Source organism: Triticum aestivum, chromosome 5A (assembly GCF_018294505.1).
Source record: "Triticum aestivum cultivar Chinese Spring chromosome 5A, IWGSC CS RefSeq v2.1, whole genome shotgun sequence".
Taxonomy (NCBI): Eukaryota; Viridiplantae; Streptophyta; class Magnoliopsida; order Poales; family Poaceae; genus Triticum; species Triticum aestivum.
Genome location: NC_057806.1, coordinates 145,399,876 through 145,409,196, shown reverse-complemented (window position 1 = coordinate 145,409,196; position 9,321 = coordinate 145,399,876).

Here is a 9,321-nt window from a genome sequence, read left to right as displayed (position 1 = left end):
GACGCCACAACCGCTTGGAGTACCCCTCGCCGGAACCACGCCGCCGCCTCCACCTCGTCGTTCTACCCCGCCGGACTGCCTCCTCTCCGACGCGCATCACCGTCCTCCTCCCCGCGCCCCATTGCCCCGATCCCTGCATCCCGCAGTGAGCCCCGACTCCTCCTCCCCTCCTCTGTCTCACGCGCTCACTGCGGCCGGTCGCGCCCTGGCCGAGCGTGGCGCCCCGTCCGGCCACACCACTTTGCGCTCGCCTCGCCCGAAGATGCCGCTCCTTCGTCCCCTGTCCCCACGTCCCCGTGTCGCCTCCCACCGCGGTGATCGCCGCTCCGGCCGCTTGGCCGGCACCATGGCCTCCGGCCCCGCCTTGCGCCATCACCTCCCCTGCTCCGGCCACCTCGGCCATGGCCTCGCCCCTCTCCTAGTGTCGCCGCTGGCCATTGGCCGCGTGCGCCCCGCTGCCTGCTGCCGTTCCTGCCGGCCCCGCCGCTCGCCGGCGCTGGCCGCCCCTCTCCCCGACCCCATTGGCGCCCGCGCGCCCCACCGGGTGCGTCCTCGTGGCTGCGCCCATGCGCCCGAACTCCCTGTGCCCGTAGCACCCGAACCCAATATGGCCCCTAGGGGCCTATGACAAACGGGGCCCTTGCCCCAGAACGTTTTACAAAAAAAAAGAATTAAAAAATATATATATTAAATAATTAATTAATTAAGGAATTAATTAAGTTAATTAATCATAATTAGATTAACCTAATTAACTAATTAGTTTAATTAAACAGTAATTAGATTAGCTAAACATTAATTAGACTAAACAGTCAATGACGAACGGGACCCACCTGTCGGGTTGACCAAGTCAACCCTGTTGACTGCTGACGTCAGCATGACATCATGCTGACGTCATAAATTCATTTTCGAATTAAATAATTAATTAATTAAATTCCAGAAATTAATATAATCTTTAGAAAATCATATCTTTTAATCCGTAACTCGGATTAAAATATTTTCGACATGAAAGTTGCTCAGAACGACGAGACGAACCCGGATACGCAGCCCGTTCGTCCACCACACACCTCTAACATACGAAACACGCAACTTTCCCCCTCCGGTTCATCTGTCTGAAAACGCGAAACCCCGGGGATACTTTCCCGGATGTTTCCCCCCTTCGTCGGTATCACCTACTACCGCGATTGGGCACACCTAGCATCGTTACTTGTCATGTCATGCATCGATATGCATTTGTTTGCATTTTATTCATTGTTCCTTCCCCCTCTTCTCTCCGGTAGACTACGAGACCGACGCTGCTGCTGCCCAGTTCGACTATGGAGTTGACGACCCCTCCTTCTTGCCAGAGCAACCAGGCAAGCCCCCCCTTGATCACCAGATATCGCCTATTCTTTTCTATACTGCTTGCATTAGAGTAGTGTAGCATGTTACTGTTCGGTTACTCCTATTCTGTTGCATAGCCCGTCATTGTTGCTACAGTCATTGATACCTTACCCGCAATCCTAAATACTTAGTATAGGATGCTAGTTTATCATTGTTGGCCCTACATTCTTGTCGGTCTGCCTTGCTATGCTATTGGGCTGTGATCACTCGGGAGGTGATCACGGGTATATACTATACATACATACATACTATACAGATGGTGACTAAAGTCGGGTCAGCTCGAAGAGTACCCGCGAGTGATTCACGGATTGGGGGCTGAAAGGACCTTTGTCCCGACGGCCCTCTGTGTGGATCTTTGAGGCGGAGCGGCAGGGCAGGTTGAGACCGCCTAGGAGAGAGGTGGGCCTGGCCCTGTTCGGCGTTCGCGGATATTTAACGCGCTTAACGAGATCTTGGTATTTGATCTGAGTTGGCTACGAGCCTATACGCACTAACCATCTACGTGGGAGTAGTTATGGGTATCCCGACGTCGTGGTATCAGCCGAAGCACTTCAGACGTCAGCGACGGAGCAGCGCGCGCCGGATTGGAACGTAAGCCTGCTCTTGTATTAAGGGGGCTAGTTCTGCTTCCGGCCGCCCTCGCAACATGCAGGTGTGCTATGGGCGATGGGCCCAGACCCCTGTGCACTTAGGTTTAGACCGGCGTGCTGGCCTCTCTGTTTTGCCTAGGTGGGGCTGCGACGTGTTGATCTTCCGCGGCCGGGCATGACCCAGGAAAGTGTGTCCGGCCAAATGGGATCAAGCGTTTTGGGTAAGTTGGTGCACCCCTGCAGGGAAGTTAATCTATTCGAATAGCCGTGATCTTCGGTAACAGGACGACTTGGAGTTGTACCTTGACCTTATGACAACTAGAACCGGATACTTAATAAAACACACCCTTCCAAGTGCCAGATACAACCGGTGGTCGCTCTACCTCAGGGATATGAGGAGGGGATCGCCGGGTAGGATTATGCTATGAGATGTTACTTGGAGATGCTACTTGGAGGACTTCAATCTACTCTCTTCTGCTTGATGCAAGACGGTGGTTGCGAGAAGCGTAGTCTTCGACAAGATTAGCTATCCCCCTCTTATTCTGGCATTCTGCAGTTCAGTCCACTGATATGGCCTCCTTACACATATACCCATGCATATGTAGTGTAGTTCCTTGCTTGCGAGTACTTTGGGTGAGTACTCACGGTTGCTTTCTTCCCCTTTTTCTCCCCTTTCCTTTCTTTCTGGTTGTCGCAACCAGATGCTGGAGTCCAGGAGCCAGACGCCACCGTCGACGACGACCCCTACTACACCGGAGGTGCCTACTACTACGTGTTGCCCGCTGACGACGACCGGGAGTAGTTTAGGAGGATCCCAGGCAGGAGGCCTGCGCCTCTTTCGATCTGTATCCCAGTTTGTGCTAGCCTTCTTAAGGCAAACTTGTTTAACTTATGTCTGTACTCAGATATTGTTGCTTCCGCTGACTAGTCTATGATCGAGCACTTGTATTCGAGCCCTCGAGGCCCCTGGCTTGTATTATGATGCTTGTATGACTTATTTATGTTTTAGAGTTGTGTTGTGATATCTTCCCGTGAGTCCCTGATCTTGATCGTACACATTTGCGTGCATGATTAGTGTACGATTGAATCGGGGGCGTCACAAGTTGGTATCAGAGCCGACTGCCTGTAGGAATCCCCCTTCCACACTCCTTGGCCGAAGTCGAGTCTAGACATTACAAAAACTTTTACTAACTTGGCTGTGTGCCTTACGGGCCCACGTCGCCATCGGGTGGTACTAGGATCTTTTACTCCTCGACCTTTACTCTGGGACTCTGAACTCTTTTCTACTCGGGTTAAACGAATTTACTAACTCTAACATTAGGATCCCGTTACCACGTTCACCCCGAAGTTGGATAAGCCATAGTTATTCTGTAGGATAGCATTTTGAATAGTGCCCATGTTGTCATTTGACTCCATTGAAACATCTTTGTTTTTAGATGGAACCCACGAGGCAGGTCGTGCGCCACACTGCGGCCATTGGTGCCTCAGGATCACCTGTTGTGCTAGCTGATATGATGACCTATCTGGGTTATCGCTGGCACCCTGAGTACACCGTCTACGAGGAGTACCAGGACTTTAACCAGGAGCAGTACCGCGCCATCGTCCACCTCTACTCTCGGGAGTATGAGTACACTACCGTGCTGCACACCGCTCATGGTGTTGGAGTGACCATCGAGATGGCAGTCCACGATGCGGCTCATGCTGCTCTGACACGTCTTCGTGGAGAGTATCAGGCGTTGGACACTTCCCCTTTCAGACACATTCCTATCGCATCTGACGTTGGCGCGGAGGGATACTACACTGCCGCCTACTCCACCGTCACCCGAGAGCCCTTCCACCATCAGCGCCTGGTTCTGCATGCTGATGGGCTGGACCGAGCTAACAGAGCTCTTCGCCACGAGTTGTACACCACTCGTCAGCACCTTTACAGGGCTCTGACGCGGTTTCACCCCTTTGTCCGGTCTGGACAGCTGCCGCGTTCTGTGATCTACCCAGCCAGGACCGTGATGCCCCACGGTGTCGGATGGCCAGAGGTGGGAGGCTACTCTCCCGCACTTGGTCCTCTTCTGCCACCTGAGCATCGGGTTCTACACCAGAGTATCCGCGGCCCCCAGGCCACTGACGTGGAGGACTATCCGTTGCCTCACTACCAGCTGTCAGGTTACAGCTACCTTCACAGTACCTCCTGGGACTGATGTAGTCTTGCTCATTAGTCTTAGATGCACTCGCGAGCCTGCGTGCCGCCTATGATGACTTAATCTATGTACTGAACTCTGTGTACTGAACTCTATGTCCGACCCCTTTTGTAAGTTATGCCGACTATCTATGTGGTATCTGTCGTGCTCCTTTCATTAAGCATGTTTCATCATGAATGACTCTTGTCTATGCAAATTTCTCAATACTGAACTACCCCTGTTATATATTAGCAGGATGGTTAGACCAGCTGGTCGTGGTCGTGGTGGCAACTTCCCACCACCGCCTGAGTACATGCCTGGTATGATCCAACAGCTCGAGATGAATCGCCAGTTCATGGAAAACGTGATGGCTCAGTTTCCTCGCCCCAATATGAACCAGCATCCAAACACAACAACTCTGCAGGATTTCATACGCCTCAACCCAAGTGTGTACCGCAGCTCAACCCAGCCGCTGGATGCTGATGACTGGCTCCGTGACATCACCTATGAGATGGAGTCTGCTGATGTAGCCCCTGCCAGCTATGTCACTTTTGCTTCCTTCTTCCTGAAGGGACCCGCAGCTCAATGGTGGGACAGCCACAGGCGTACTCTGCCAGTTGGAACAATCATCACCTGGCCAGACTTCCAGGCTGCTTTCCGTGCCCGCTTCATCCCACAAGGACTCATGGACCGGAAGAAGCGTGAGTTTCGCAACCTCACCCAAGGCAACAAGACTGTTGAAGCTTATCAGCGAGAGTTTCTGGACTTGTCTTGCTATGCTGAAGAGGACATTGCAACTGATGCACGTAGGCAGGAGAAGTTCCGTGACGGCCTTCAAGCTGACATCAAGCTCGCACTTCTAGTGCACGACTTTGCTGATTTCGCCACCTTGGTGAATAAGGCCATCAATGTTGAGACTGGTCTGCAAGAACACCAGAGCTCTCAAAGACGCAACCGTGACACGGGCTCATCTTCGGGCCCGCCCTCGCAGAAGCATAAGATATGGATCCCGAACAGCATGTACCGTCCAAATGCACCTGCCCCAAGGCAGTCTTATGCTGCACCTCGTCTGCCTACTGCTCCAACTAGGCTGCCAAGGCTTCCAGCTCCGCCACCCCAAGCTCCTGTTCCCACTCCCAATAATGGCCTGTGCTACAAGTGTGGTCAACCAGGTCACCGTGCTAGGGATTGCATTCAGAATCAGAATCAACTGGCCCTTCCAGCCGCTGGCCGTGGAAACAACCAGGCCCGCAACAACAATGCCAAGTCTTATGGCCGTGTTCATGTCAACCACATTGATCTGAATGAAGCTCAAGACCAGCCTACTACTGTGATGGGTACACTCCTCGTAAATTCAGTACCAGCATCCGTTTTATTTGATACTGGTGCATCGCATTCATTCATGTCTGAAGATTTCGCATTCATGCATGGCATTAAAAGTGAAGACATGAATGCTTCACTATTAGTACACACCCCTGCGGGCCAATGTCGAACCTCCATGATTTGCAACGACGTCCCCGTTGAAATCGAAGGACTGGAATTCCTTGTCTCACCCATCGTACTAAAGTCTTGTAGCATTGACCTCATTCTGGGAATGAATTGGTTAAAGGCGCATACTGCTTCTATCGTTTGCGCCACTAAGACCGTCCATCTGCTACACCCTTCTGATGAAATAATTAGCTATGATGTTCATCTGGTTCGGAATGCCGAGGCCAGACTTTATGCCTTAAACGCATTGAACGCTGCACCACTTGAGGGAATTGAAAACATTCCCGTCGTGCGTGAATTCCTAGACGTCTTTCCTGAAGAACTCCCAGGGATTCCCCCTGCTAGAGCTGTCGAATTCGTCATCGACTTGAAAGCAGGCACCACTCCTATAGCCAAGCGACCCTACAAGATGCCGACGCATGAACTCCTTGAGCTTAAGGAGGAAATCGATAAATCTCTTCGAAGTGGTTTCATTCGCCCAAGTTGCTCTCCTTGGGGAGCACCTTCTCTCTTTGTCAAGAAGAAAGATGGGACAAACCGATTGGTCCAAGACTACCGTCCTATAAACCAAGCTACCATTCAGAATAAGTATCCTCTTCCTCAGATCAATGATCTGTATGATCAATTGGCTGGTTCATCAGTGTTCTCTAAACTCGACTTGAGGTTGGGTTACCACCAGATCCGTGTTCGTAAGGAGGATATCCCCAAGACCGCATTTGTGACTCGTTATGGTTCATACGAGTACACCGTCATGTCTTTCGGCTTGACCAATGCTCCAGCCACCTTATCTCGCCTGATGAACTATATATTCATGGATTACCTCGACAAGTTCGTCGTGGTTTATCTGGATGATATCCTGATATTTTCCTAGAGTGAAGAAGAACATGCTGAACATCTTCGTCTTGTGCTGGAAAAGCTACGAGAGCATCAACTTTATGCCAAGTTCTCCAAATGTGAATTCTGGCTTCCCGAAGTAACCTATCTCGGGCATGTCATCTCTAAAGATGGTATTGCCGTCAACCCTGAACGAGTCCAGGCTATTCTTGATTGGACTCCTCCGAAGAACGTTAAGCAAGTCAGAAGTTTTCTCGGTCTCGCCAGCTACTGCCGTCGATTCGTCGAGAACTTCTCCAAGATTGCCAGGCCTCTGACTAACCTATTACATAAGGGCGTCAAGTTCCAATGGACAGATAAATGTCAGGAAAGTTTCCGGGCACTCAAGGACAAGTTGACTTCTGCCCCAGTACTAGCTCCTCCTGATACTAAGAAGGACGTCGTCATTTACTGCGACGCTTCCCGTCAAGGACTAGGCTGTGTCCTAATGCAAGAGCGCAAAGTGGTTGCTTATGCCTCTCGGCAATTGCGCCCTCATGAAGAGAACTACCCAGTTCACGACCTCGAACTTGCTGCTGTCATTCATGCGCTAAAACAGTGGCGACATTACCTACTCGGTAATCGTTGCGAGATCTTCACTGACCACCAAAGTCTGAAGTATCTGTTTACTCAGCCAGACCTGAACCTCCGTCAGTAGAGATGGATGGAGACTTTTGCAGACTTTGATTTGGGTATTTCCTATACCCCAGGCAAGGCTAATGTAATGGCTGATGCCTTGAGCCGCAAGTCTTACTGCAACCACCTCCAGGTTCACAAAGTTCAGCCCTCACTTGTTGAAGAATTCAGAAAGCTAAACCTCCATATTGTTCCTCCGGGTGCACTCGCTCCCCCTCCTCCGGAGTTCCGCAAGATGAATCTCCGTGTTGTTTCCCAGGGTTCCCTCTATACCCTGGCTGTTGAACCCGATCTCGTGGGCACCATAAAGACAATGCAGGGATTTGACTCTGAAGTCTACAAGGTTAAGCAAGACCTCAAAGAAGGAAGTCCCTCATCCTTCACTATTGCTGATGATGGCGCCTTATACTTCAAAGGCCGCCTAGTGGTGCCGTGTAAGAAGGAAAACCTGAATATGACTCAGGAGGTTATGAAAGAAGCTCATGATACGCCTCTATGTATCCACCCTGGTAGTACAAAGATGTACCAAGACATCCGCCAGAGATTCTGGTGGTCTAACATGAAGCAAGACATTGCTCGTTATGTTGCTGAATGTGACGTTTGCCGTCGTATCAAAGCAGAACATCAAAGGCCTGCTGGAACTCTGCAACCTATATCTATTCCTGAATGGAAATGGGACCATGTCGAGATGGACTTCGTTACTGGATTTCCCAAATCGCAAAAGGGTAATGATGCTATTCTTGTCGTCATTGACCGACTTTCTAAAGTTGCACATTTTCTGGCTATCAAGGAAACGATCACTGCTAGTCAGCTGGCAAACCTCTACATGACCAGAATTGTCTCGCTTCACGGTATTCCATTGGTAATCAGTTCAGACCGTGGCAGCTTATTCACTTTAAGATTCTGGGCAAGTTTCCAAGAAGCTATGGGCACTCATCTGTCTTTCAGCACTGCTTTTCATCCTCAGTCACAAGGGCAAGTTGAACGTGTCAACCAAGTTCTCGAAGACATGCTTCGAGCTTGTGTTATTTCCTTCGGCAAGAAATGGGAGGAATCTCTTCCGTATGCTAAGTTCTCTTATAATAATAGCTATCAAGCTAGTCTGAAGATGGCCCCCTTTGAAGTGTTATATGGACGAAAGTGCCGAACCCCTCTGAACTGGTCAGAAACTGGGGAACGTCCACTCTTCGGTCCGGATATTATCCAACATGCCGAAGAACAAGTCCGCATTATTCGCGAGAATCTCAAGACTGCTCAGTCACGTCAGAAGAGTCAGTATGACCGTCATCATAAAGACATGGTCTATCAACCTGGCGAAAAGGCCTATCTTCGCGTTACACCAATGAAGGGTGCTCACCGCTTCGGGATCAAGGGCAAGCTAGCTCCTCGCTATATTGGCCCATTCACTATTCTGGAAAGGCGTGGAAAGGTGGCATATCAACTGGAGCTTCCGTCGAACCTTTCTCAGGTTCACGATGTGTTCCACGTGTCACAACTTCGACGCTGCTTCAAGGACCCAATCCGAGCAGTGGACCATGAAGTGCTCGAATTGCAACAGGACCTCTCCTATAAAGAGCATCCGGTCCGCATTCTCGACCAAGCTGAACGCCACACACGTCAGAAGGCGATCAAGTTCCTGAAGGTCCAGTGGTCGAATCACTCTGAAGACGAAGCCACCTGGGAACGCGAGGATCGTCTTCGTGATGAATACCCCGCACTGTTTCCTTCTACCTCCTAAATCTCGGGACGAGATTTCTTGTAGTGGAGGAGATTTGTAACGCCCGGATAATTAAGCTACAGTAATCCCTGCTAATGATGCCACGTCACCTCGGTTACCGTGATTAAACTCACGTTGATTCGAACCTGGTTCAAATTCAATTGAAAACATAGGCAAAAAATAAAAGTTTTCAAAAATTAAATCTAAAATGTTCGGGGGTTGTCAAATATTACAAAGATAATTATGGTGAAGTAAACACATTTTTATAAAATGCATAAATATTTTAAATTGAATAAAACAGAAAGGAAAATAAATTAGAAAAAAGAAACAAGTGAAAGAAAAAAAAATAAAACAAAAACAACAGACCCCCCCCCCGCTGGGCCAAGTGGCCCAGCTGGCCTCCGCCGCCCGAACGGGCCGGCCCAACCGGCCAAAGGCCCAACCGGGCAACCCCACTCCTCTC